Here is an 11,909-nt window from a genome sequence, read left to right as displayed (position 1 = left end):
AGTGCGATTCGTTACATTGCAGAGGGCACTCAGAAACGATGGATTCATTTTTTTTGTGACGACGTAGTACATGCTGCGTGGTGATCTTTTTCAGCGTTTAACTCCTTCGGTACCGCGCCCATTGGGCATGGTTATCCGTCTATCGATGGTTTGAAACACCGCTTTCGAGACCTACCGCACTGCTCACGGACATACTGCGCTATCGGACGTGAAGGAGGAGAACAATATTTTAGTTTTCTAAGCAGCTCGCATTTTTTTTCGGGAGGCAGGTGATCTTTAAACGCGCTCCGAAGTTTCGCGATCGTCAAAGCAGAGCCCAAAAATGTCTGGCTCCGAAAACGGCGCGCGCGCTTGGGGAGATCGCAGATATCGCAATTACGCTGCCTCTGTGGCTGTTATTATCCATACAGAGAATAGCAGCGAGTCAGAGGACGCTGACTTTTCCTCAGACTTTGAGTCTGAAAGCGACGACGACGCAAACCAGCCCGGAAGAACGGCGGCCGCAGCCCGGCAACCCAACTGTAGTGCTTGCAGTCAAATTTTCGTAGCGAATAACTGTTGAATAAAAAATTGTGATTTTTTCGGAGATAGTGCCTATAGAGCGGCAATACATTTTGTATGTCTCATAATTTTTGTAACATTTTTTTCTTAGTAGTTACCTAGCATGTCTTTACAAACTTTGTTCAATTTTATCGAACAATCTTGATTTTAACAATTTATACCTTTTTTGTGACATAGATCTCGTTAATGAAACTTTTATGCACAAAATGTGCCTTCATTTTGCTTTCTGTTTATGTATTACATTAAATATTGAATGAAGTAGTTTCTTAAGAAAAAAAAAAACATCTGCCGTAACATACAAAAACACCTATTTTCTCCACCCGCCGCCGTGGCTCAGTTAGCTAAGGCGTTGCGCTGCTGAGCACGAGGTCGCGGGATCGAATGCCGGCGCGGCGACCACATTTCGATGGAGGCTGAATGCAAAACGCCCCTGTGCTTGTGTTGTAGTGCACGTTAAAGAAGCCCAAGTGGTCAAAATTAATTCTGGAGCCCTCCACAACGGCGTGCCTCACAATCAGGATTGGTTTTGGCACGTAAAACCCTAGAAAAAAGAACCTATTTTCTCCATGGTAGGGAAAGAGTTAAAGAACGCCCGCAAAAATTACGAAATAGAACCACGTGACAGCACTCATGTGCTATCGTATTGCAGCGCTCTCAACCATGCTTCGAGCAAAAGAACCGCGCGCGCGGACCACGGCGAAGTGAGCGGCCGTGACTCTAGGCATCGGCTTCACAATGCGTCAGCATCTTTGACGGTGACATACGGAAAGGAAGCCCCGTCGTCCCGGATCAGCGATAGGCTGACCGTGCGCACGGTTCTTTTGCTCGAAGCACTGTTGAAAGCGCTGCAATACGACAGCGCATGAGCGCAATCTCGTGGTCTTATTTATTATTTCTTGGGCTCTCAATAAGGACCTAAAATATCACTGCGTAGCATGTACGTTGCCACAAAAATTGGATGAGTCGTTTCTGAACCCCTTCTACAACGTAACGAAACGCACTTGGCATTAAGGTGAATATTCAAAATATTGCATAATTGAATTAAATTACTGAACTAATTAGGCGGAATAAAAATATTTTGAGGAGCGCCACACGACAGCAAACAATATGATTGAGTGAGTGTTAACAACAAATGGGACAACGCTACGACGCTAAATAACTGACACTTTATTTTTTGCGAGTGGCCAATCTACGGTAAAGAAATTAACCTCTCTAGCCCACGTCCACACTCAGGGCCCTATAGCGTGAAAATATTCCAACCTGGTTTTTCTGTGTAGTTCAAATTCTAGTTCTAATAGGCTCCTTCTAGTTCTAATTGGGTGGCCGGAGCCTAGGAACCCGCAAAAGCAGGGAGGGTTTTGGTGGCACCAAGCTAGCACAGTGAAAGTAGATAGGTGGATAAGGAGGGTATTGCCGGCGTCTGCGATTGGCCCGCTTTTCGTTGATTAGGTTGATCGCAGTGGAGTGCAACGGAAGATTAAAAAAAATGCCGCTAAAACGGATCCTCAGGGAAGAAAAGTTGGCAGAGCGATGTCATATACGTGCCGAAGGGGACCGGCAATGATATACCGCCACGAAAAAATGTTTACTATACGCAAATTAATCTATGCTATCCGGCAACTCCGAGTAGACAGTGCCAGAGTAACCAGCGGGCAGCTGTCTTCCATTCTTCTGGGAACGGGGCAGTCTCCGGCTATTCGCAAAAATAGTCAGCTTTGTTCGATATATTAATGAGCGTTTAAGCGTCACGCAACATATTGCCACCGTCGAACTAGTTTATGTATTACGTGTGTGCTGCCGCTGGATTTCTGTTTCATACTTCCCTAGGATCACTCGGCATCATTTAGCACCGTCGCCGCAAAGCCTGCGCGTGGCGTCCTAAATGCATGGCGCGCGGATGCGTGCGAATGCTCAGAAACGCGTCACGTGACAACCAGGCTCCTCTCTCGCGCTTCTTTCTGGATAGACTTAGTCATCTAGCGGCACCGCCGAGAAGTCCACGCGTGGCCTCCGAGACTAGGAACGGGGCGCACCGATGTCTGCGAATGCTGAGAATTGTTACCTCACCCGACGCACACTCAGTGACTCATACTGCGAGGCCCGAGTTGGTGAGCGATTCGTTGAAGAGCAGCACACATCCAGTGCATTCATAGCGCAGATCGCTAAAGCATTGTCGAGAAAAGCGTTCAACCGATGGCTTCCACCGAAATCGAGCACGGAACTCGGTATGGTGAAACCGCCGCTTTATAGCTACCGCCACCGCCATGCATGTCGCGTCTTTCATTCTTCGCCCTTTAGTTTTGCGTCATGGTGCACCTAGAGAGCTCTTGAGATAGAGGCAATGCCTTCTTGTCTAAGGTTGCTGAAGCCATCATCTCTGAATGCAAAAGTGTTCACAGAACCAGCAACACTTAACCGCAGACTAAGGGGCTTACTGAAGGCTTTACTTGTACCCTTGGCGACATAATGTCCATAGAAATTGCCCCCATCCTACCAATTGGAACCAGGTTCTTCCATTTACGACATACGCCAAGAATAGCGCCACGCAAGCTTCATCTGGCTTTTCATATTTCTTTCCGCTTTATGGCTACGACGCATATCCCACCATCGATACCGTCCTCCCTTACCAACTTGAACATGCTGTTTCTGGCGTCATCACACTTTTAAACTTATTGACATGCCACTTCGGTCATCGCGAACTTACCGTTCTTCGACACACTGCGGAGGAAATTCGATTACATCCGGAGAAAGATGAGGACATCTTTCCGGTGTGGTGCTGGGGTAGCGAAGCTCGTAATTTTATCGGCTTCCTCTCGTAATTTCATCTCTTTGTTCAGAACGCTGTCCGCTTTCCTTGATTTCTAACCGAGGTTTTACGAAGGCTTTTGCGTTTTCACAGGTACAGCAGCTAGTAGCTCACTTCGCAGCCTTTAATGAAAAGTTGGCCCCCTTACCGATTTTATCTCGTTTTAACCCATCAGCACTGCTAGAGATCAGCACCGATGTCAGTCGGCACGGCACAAGCGCTGTTCTTGCCCAGATTAAGCTTGGTCAGCTTGCGCGAGTCATCACCTGTCCGCAGTAGAGCGCAATTACTCTGCGACATAATGTCCATAGAAATTGCCCCCATCCTACCAATTGGAACCAGGTTCTTCCATTTACGACATACGCCAAGAATAGCGCCACGCAAGCTGGCAAGGTTAGATCTTATGCTTATGTGGGCATTCGCAAAATCACAAGCAATCAACTAACCACTCAATATCAGAGAGCATTGAAGAGTGTATTGAAAGCACACTCATGAACTTGGATCGCAGTGAGATTGTGGGCATTGTGGGAGCAAAAATAAATTTAGAGGAAGAAAATGCCCTGTGAAAAGGAAAAGGAAACCACGCTACCTATACATCACCACAATCGGGGACACAATCAGTGAGCGGCACAACGCCTTCAGAAAACAGGAGGAAGAAAGCCCCGGCAGAAGGACAACGCACATAGTAAAATAAAAAAAAAGTTAAAATAAATTTTAAACTTAATCATTGGCTGGCTCTGAAGAATACTGGAGAAACGCACGGGAGCATCAACAAGATTCTCGAATCACCTGCAATATCTCGGCGGAAAGAAGGAAGCACCCATTACCATATTGAGAATGCCAGTCACAGCATTTTCTATGCCAGAAGATGCGGATTTTGGACGCAGAAGCTATAACCGAGTAATAGAAAATGAGTGACAGTACGATCTGTGAAACGTTCTATAGAGAATGCAAGACAAGTGCTGGAAAGCAACTAGAAGAGAGGAAAAGAGTTAGGCGTGCAGACATAGACACAAGAAAACGGAAATAACGTATCTGCACGCCTAATCTTTTCCTAACATGAATTCTTACCAACTAGTTAAACGTCCTGCCGTTATGTAAGACAAATTGATGCTTTAAGACAGGCAAACACGGGAAAAGCTAGTCTATGATGCGACAGTAGATATCCAGAAGCGTGCGTGACAGGGTTTTCCGTTGTCACCACTTGTCTTCCCGACATCCTCCCGAGAACCCTTGTATATAGAATAGTGCACATCACCTCCAATCATTCCAAAAGTTTACTTGATAGCAATTAACATGATTTCCACAAGCACAATGCAACATGCATGTGGAAATATAATAAAGTGATTCAACCATATCCTTGTCGTTCTATTTCCAGAAAATTGACGGTAACTTGATCTAGATTATTCAGTCATTACAGTCTATGGATACCACCGTGGAAGTGTGTTATGAATTTGAGAGTTGACATGAGATTCCCGGATGTTGTATCAATACGGCAACTTATCGCACTATGTGGCATTTAAATATCCGTGTTTATGCAAAGAAAACGTGTTTTCGCTATATAAAAAAGTAGTACACAGACAGGCACCTTGTCCACGTACATGCTGATTCTTGCATCTAACAGTGGCACTAAACGAAATAAAAATTTCATCTTCATAAAATAACACTCAGTTATATTACCTAACTGGAAAATTTATTATTTGCATGAATTTTCTTTAAAACTCTGAAAATACATGTGACAACCTTGCCAAAGAGGCTCTCGAGCCAACTTAGTTTCTAATCTTCCGTATAATCGAGAAGCTGTGCTGGTGGAGCCAGGTATCCCATTTACAATTTACGTGAACTATATTGATTCGTTAGCGTATAGGCAAAGAGATATACAGCTTTCCGCAGATTATCTAGCAGTGGGCACGGCGCAAACGCCACGAACGCACCGTTCACCATGCGTCTATTTCTTCTCGTACAGGCTTTGATCACGTCACTCAACGGAGCCTACTCGATGACGTTGGTTCCGCCGCTACCAGTTCCAGCAGTATTAATCAGCGCCAAGAAGAACACGGGAAGCGACGCTATCGTACTGGATAAACCAGTGCTACTCTCGTCACCAAGAGGCTTCACCACGTCATCAACGAGCCTTATAAAAGAACCGCCGTTCATCGACCGTACCAGTGGGCACGGCGCAAACGCCACGAACGCACCGTTCACCATGCGTCTATTTCTTCTCGTACAGGCTTTGATCACGTCACTCAACGGAGCCTACTCGATGGCGTTGGTTCCGCCGCTACCAGTTCCAGCAGTATTAATCAGCGCCAAGAAGAACACGGGAAGCGACGCTATCGTACTGGATAAACCAGTGCTACTCTCGTCACCAAGAGGCTTCACCACGTCATCAACGAGCCTTATAAAAGAACCGCCGTTCATCGACCGTACCAGTGGGCACGGCGCAAACGCCACGAACGCACCGTTCACCATGCGTCTATTTCTTCTCGTACAGGCTTTGATCACGTCACTCAACGGAGCCTACTCGATGGCGTTGGTTCCGCCGCTACCAGTTCCAGCAGTATTAATCAGCGCCAAGAAGAACACGGGAAGCGACGCTATCGTACTGGATAAACCAGTGCTACTCTCGTCACCAAGAGGCTTCACCACGTCATCAACGAGCCTTATAAAAGAACCGCCGTTCATCGACCGTACCAGTGGGCACGGCGCAAACGCCACGAACGCACCGTTCACCATGCGTCTATTTCTTCTCGTACAGGTCGGTCATTGTCATTCATTACGCAGCGATAATCGCTTTCTTGTCATTCTGCCGTGCCCACGCAGATGTTTGCGTATTGCGTATGATTGTTTGTGCGTATGTGAACTTCTTTTGTGCGGTGATGTAGAGGTAAATCCAGGGCCATCGGTGGAAGATATGTTTAAAACTATTATGGATGGCCAACAGGTTATTCTATCTGAAATCAATGAACTGAAATCACGCCTTGAAGCAACAGAAAAAGCTGTTAGTGGTTTTGGCATACGGTTAGTAAATCTGGAGGATAATGTACAAACCCTGCAACTCAAGGCTTCCGCAATTGAAGGTATCAGCACATCCATGGCAGCTATGCAGGAGACGCTAAAATCGCAACAAACGAAACTAGTGGACCTAGAAGATCGCAGCCGTAGGTCTAATCTGGTGATTTTCGGTATAACTGAGCAGCCGAAAGAAACAGAATCTGTTTTGCGTGACAAAGTAATTAAAAACATCTTTGAAACAAAATTAGGATTGAGCTGCACGTCAGTGGCTCGAATTCATAGGCTCGGTAAACCTTCCTCAAAGCGACCAATTATCCTTTATTTTCAGGATTTTAACGAAAAAGAAGCAGTCCTTAGAAATGCCAAGAAGCTAAAAGGAACGGGCATAAGCATTCAAAATGATTACTGCGCAGACACACTGCGAAAGAGAAAACTGCTATGGGAGAGCGCGAGGGAAGATAAAGTCATGAACAAGAAAGTATCACTTGTACATGATAAGATCCGTATTGACGACAAGATGTACACGTGGGACGACACTTCTAATTCCCGTAAACTGATAGCCAAACCAAAAATATCGCCACCCTCCACCTAGCAATCAGAACTGCACCACCTTCGTCTGCTCAGTTTCAACGCTAGGAGCATTGTTAACAAAGTAGAAGATTTGGAAGAGTTGCTTTTGTTACATGATCCTCATTTATGCATTATCACTGAGACTTGGTTACACGTTTTGATTCGCGACGATGAAATTGTCCCGCCGGGTTACCAGTTATTCCGAAGAGATAGAGGGTCTCGAGGTGGGGGCGTGGCAGTCGTTGTAAAACATGGTATTGAGATAACAGTTACTGAACAAATCGGTGAACATGAAAGTTTAATCTTAAGGGTGTCATTTCGGGGAATCACGTTTTTTCTTTGCGCTGTTTATAGACCTCCGGATACTAGCGATGACTTTCTGAATAAATTATATGATCACCTTCTAAAGCTATCCGGTAGAAACCTGATTGTTACTGGAGACTTTAATCTGCCCTCTATTAACTGGAACAGTTTACAGTATGGCTGTTCTACTAGCAGTGACATTCTAGTGGATATTATGTATTCTCTTAATCTTGAGCAAATGGTAAAAAATTGCACTCGAGGAAACGCAATTTTAGACCTGCTATTTGTTACCGAAATGTTTAGCAGTGGATCAGTTCTTGTGGAACCTGGAATTTCGGACCATAAATTAATTTCTTTTAACTGGACTAAACAAGCTGTTGAAAATAAGAAAACATTTTCTTCGACTGTAATTAGAGATTATAATAAGGCTGATGACACAGCCATAATTGATTATTTGGACATGCATCTGCACTCTGACAGTCATGATGTTGAACGTTTGTGGCAAATCTTTCGCTCGGCTACAGAATATTGCATTACTCATTTCATTCCTACAAAAAAAATATACAAGCGTCGCACAAATCCTTGGATCAGTAGGGCTATAATACAGACGAAACGGAAAATAAAGCGCCTCAGAAAGCAGCACAAAACTTCTACATCTCAGTTCGCTGAATTAAAGCATGACTTAATGGAAAAAGTTAAACAGGCAAGAAACAACTTCTTCAGTAAAACATTGGCAGAATTTATTACGGCTGACCCACAAAAATTTTGGCGCCACATAAGTGAAGCTAATGAAGAGATACATAAACTAAAAGTGAATGATCTAATAATACATGAACCAAGGGAAATCGCAGAATGTTTTAATCAGTATTTTCAAACTGTATTTTCTGAGCTAGACGAATACGTCTATCAGGGTTCCCCGGCGTTACCGGAGAAAACACTAGTAATTACTTGTGAAGGTGTCACTGCTATGCTTCTTAATCTGAATATTAAAAAGTCGCCAGGCTCTGACGGCATTGCAAATGCATTTCTTAGACGCTACCCTGAGCAGATTTCGGAGTTTTTGACCAAGATGTTTAACATGTCAATAGCTACAAGTGTCATCCCAAGTGATTGGCGCATTGCACGTGTTACACCCATCCACAAGAAAGGTGACCGGCTTTCTGTAAATAATTACCGCCCTGTCTCAGTCATAAGTACTTGTTGCAAGCTGTTGGAGCATGCTGTTGCATGTTACATTCAAGAGTTTCTAGCCGATCGAAAAGTATTGTCATCACACCAGCACGGCTTCAGAAAAGCTATGTCCTCAGTCACTCAGCTGGTTTCAACTGTGCATGAGATCTTGGGTGTACTTGATAAGTCTGGACAGGTGGATATTCTTTTCCTGGATTTCTCGAAGGCCTTCGACAAAGTGCCGCATGGTAAGCTATTGTATAAATTAAAATGCCTCGGCCTGCCTTCCTTCATTGTCCGATGGATTAGTGCATATCTTTCTAATAGAAGCCAATTTGTAGAAATAAAGAATTGTACATCTTCTGTGCTTCCAGTTACCTCGGGAGTACCACAAGGCAGTGTTTTAGGACCTTTGTTGTTTCTCATTTATGTAAATGATCTGGTTGATGTGGTTGCCGGTACTGTATCTATTCGGTTGTTTGCCGATGATTGTGTCGTATTCAAAGATATATCATCTGCTAATGATCACATCTTGCTACAAAACAGTATATGTGCAATTGGTGATTGGTGCAATCGTTGGGGAATGCTTTTAAACTCAGAAAAAACAGTACTGCTCCGTGTTTCTAGGAAAAAGATAGTTAGTACATTCTTATATTCCATTCAAAACAGTCCCATTTCTGAAGTTGACAAGTTTAAATACCTCGGCGTTACTCTAACTAACAAGTTCACGTGGTCAGCACATATATCGGATATCTGTGTAGCAGGCCTGAGAAAACTGTGGTTCCTCAAAAGAAAACTTAAAAATGCACCAATTAGTACAAAACTTCTAGCTTACAATGCTTGCATAAGGTCAAAACTCGAGTATGCTTCCGTCGTATGGGATCCACATTATAAAAAAGATATTATGCAACTTGAAAAAATTCAAAGGAAAGCAGTTAGATTTATATTCGCAAAGTACAAACGCCTAGATTCTCCTTCAGATTTAATGAAACTCAATAATATACCGACGTTGGAAGCCCGAAGAAAAGTTAGTCGCCTTTCATTCCTTCATAACTGCCTTTCTGGAAAAATTAACTTAGCTCTCCCAAAATCTGTTAGCCGCCTTAGTACGAGGACAACGCGACACAGTCATGAACACTCTTTAGCACCAATCTTCGCTCGCACAAACGCATTTCGATATAGTTTCTTCCCACGCACAGTCGCGGAGTGGAATTCTTTGCCAGCCAACATATTTACCTCTGGTGATTTTGTTAATGAAATGCAGCGCCATGTTTTGAATTACTAACCTCTCTACTTATTTTATGCTTCTGGTTATTTTGTTAGCATTTCTACAACATGTGTATTGTGTTTTTCCCTTTTTATGACCACATTTGTTGCACAATTTTCATGACACAGAATTTTTTTTCCTTGCGATACGTACTATTTCTTGTGTTCATCACTTGCGTTGTTTGATACTATACTTTTGTATTTTGCATGAAGCCCCTCCTGCTCGAGCCTAATCATTGGCTTGCAGTATTTCAAATAAATAAATAATAAATAAATCTTGGAAAGGAGACGTCATTCTGTTATTTAAATCAGTAGTAACGGAGTGCGGCTTCTTGCCATTTAAATGTACCACTGATGAGCTGGTAATAATAAAAGAAATTCGGATACCAATAGTAGGCGCTTAGTTTACGGACATAAGCGTCACTAGTCAGTCAAACGTACAACCATTCTGGCACTAATCTGTGTCGGTAATGCTAAAAAAATCAGAGCACCGTGTGGCTGCCTCTTCTTATGCATTTATGTAGTCTAAGTTGGTGCGTGTTGGGGATCATCTGGATGGACTATATGACGTATTTAAGCGCAGATGTGGCGCGATAGTGAAAAGGCACATGCATTTGCTCAAAACTTGTGCTAGTGTTTAGTGAAATGTTTTGTTCCCTGAGTTTATTTTCAGTTTTTGTTGCATACAGGCGCAATGAATCGCAATTGGTTTGGCGTTTTGAAATAGAGACGAGATTAAACGCTTAGATGCATATATCAGAGACACTGACACGTTTGCGAACTTCACATATGAATAGCATATGAATAGGCGTCCTAAATGACAGAAATGCGAGTGAGACAGCTATAGTTACTAAATAAAAAGTGTTGCAGTTTCGCCGGAAAGGCGAAGCATTGATTGCGATAGTAAATTAGTAGACAACTACACGAACTAAGGATAGTAGTTCTATAAGCCGTATAAACTTGTAAACATTCGCGTACCAACTAAATTAACAAGCACGCTGTAACGCGCGAAATGAACACATCTCGCTCGATGACTGCGGAAACTCGCTGTCAAAATGCTGGTGTGAAGAAGTGTGGCGGCAGCAGCGAGCGAATTGACTTTCGTGCCGTCTCTCGCTTCAGCGCGAACTAAACTTCGAAAGCCCAGCGCATCCGAAGCTACGGGTGCTAGTTGTACTTTCTTCGCATCGCAGATCGTTTGGAAGATGATGCCCGTGCGGGCGAGCATTTTTTCCACGTCGCAGGTCGCTTTCAAGATATGGCGCCCGCGCGGCTGCCGGTGGAGTAAAATGTCTCACTCCTCACCCCGTGCCCGCCCTACAGAAGAAGCGCGCTTTTGCTCCGCCTTTCTCCCTCGCGCGCGCCCTCGCCTGCTGACCCTCGAAAGCTTTCACTCGCGGAACAGCGTACGGTGCACGGCGACATGGTACCGTGTTTGGACTTTATTAGGAACCTCACAGCCACGTCCACGACCACGGCAGAAATGCGCTTGGAGTGTCCATCTAATTGCTATCACAATAACATAGGTTTTAGGTAACTTTACCTGTTGCACCAATGTCCTCGGCATAGTAGACAAAAAACACGTGACATCTGTGTTCAGAAGGATCGTCGTACATCAGTGTCATCATTTCTGCAGTCAAACCTGCTTTTCAAAAAATCCGAAAAATTTTGTGACCCAGTTAGTACACCTGCAACATCTTGCCATGAAAGTTTGGCGTGTAGTAGTACAAAATTACATGGTAAGCATTTGCTGAGATTTCTGGAAAGCAGCATTGTTGCATATGTGCGGTTCTTAAGCTATATACCAGATGTATGATAAATCTTCGCAGAATTATTTCTTTTTAGCGCGATAGCGTTAAGGGTCCCCTGTCGCAGAAAATCCGGCGTCGGCGTGGTCGCGCCGGTGTCGTTGGCGGAAGTAATAGAGAGTTTTAGATTAGGGGGACGCAAGCGTAGGGACCCCTTAGCGCTTGGGGCCGCGTTACCGCGCAGGCCGGTCTGCGCGTGCGCAATACCGCGGCCGCAAGTGCTAGGGCGCCCCTACGCTTGCGTCCCCCTAATCTAAAACTCTCTAATAATCCCGAACTACCCCGACTGCCCAGGCCCTCCACGTGGCGCGAGGCGTTAGTGAAGAAAATAGAATTTCTCAAAGTAAAATTCGTCAGAAAAAACGCTGGCCATGATGATGAATATATACAGATGAAGAAGATGACGGTTC

Source organism: Dermacentor silvarum, chromosome 9, assembly GCF_013339745.2.
Source record: "Dermacentor silvarum isolate Dsil-2018 chromosome 9, BIME_Dsil_1.4, whole genome shotgun sequence".
In the NCBI taxonomy this organism is placed as follows: domain Eukaryota; kingdom Metazoa; phylum Arthropoda; class Arachnida; order Ixodida; family Ixodidae; genus Dermacentor; species Dermacentor silvarum.
The sequence above is the reverse complement of the archived record's forward strand: the minus strand, read 5'-3'. Positions refer to the sequence as shown.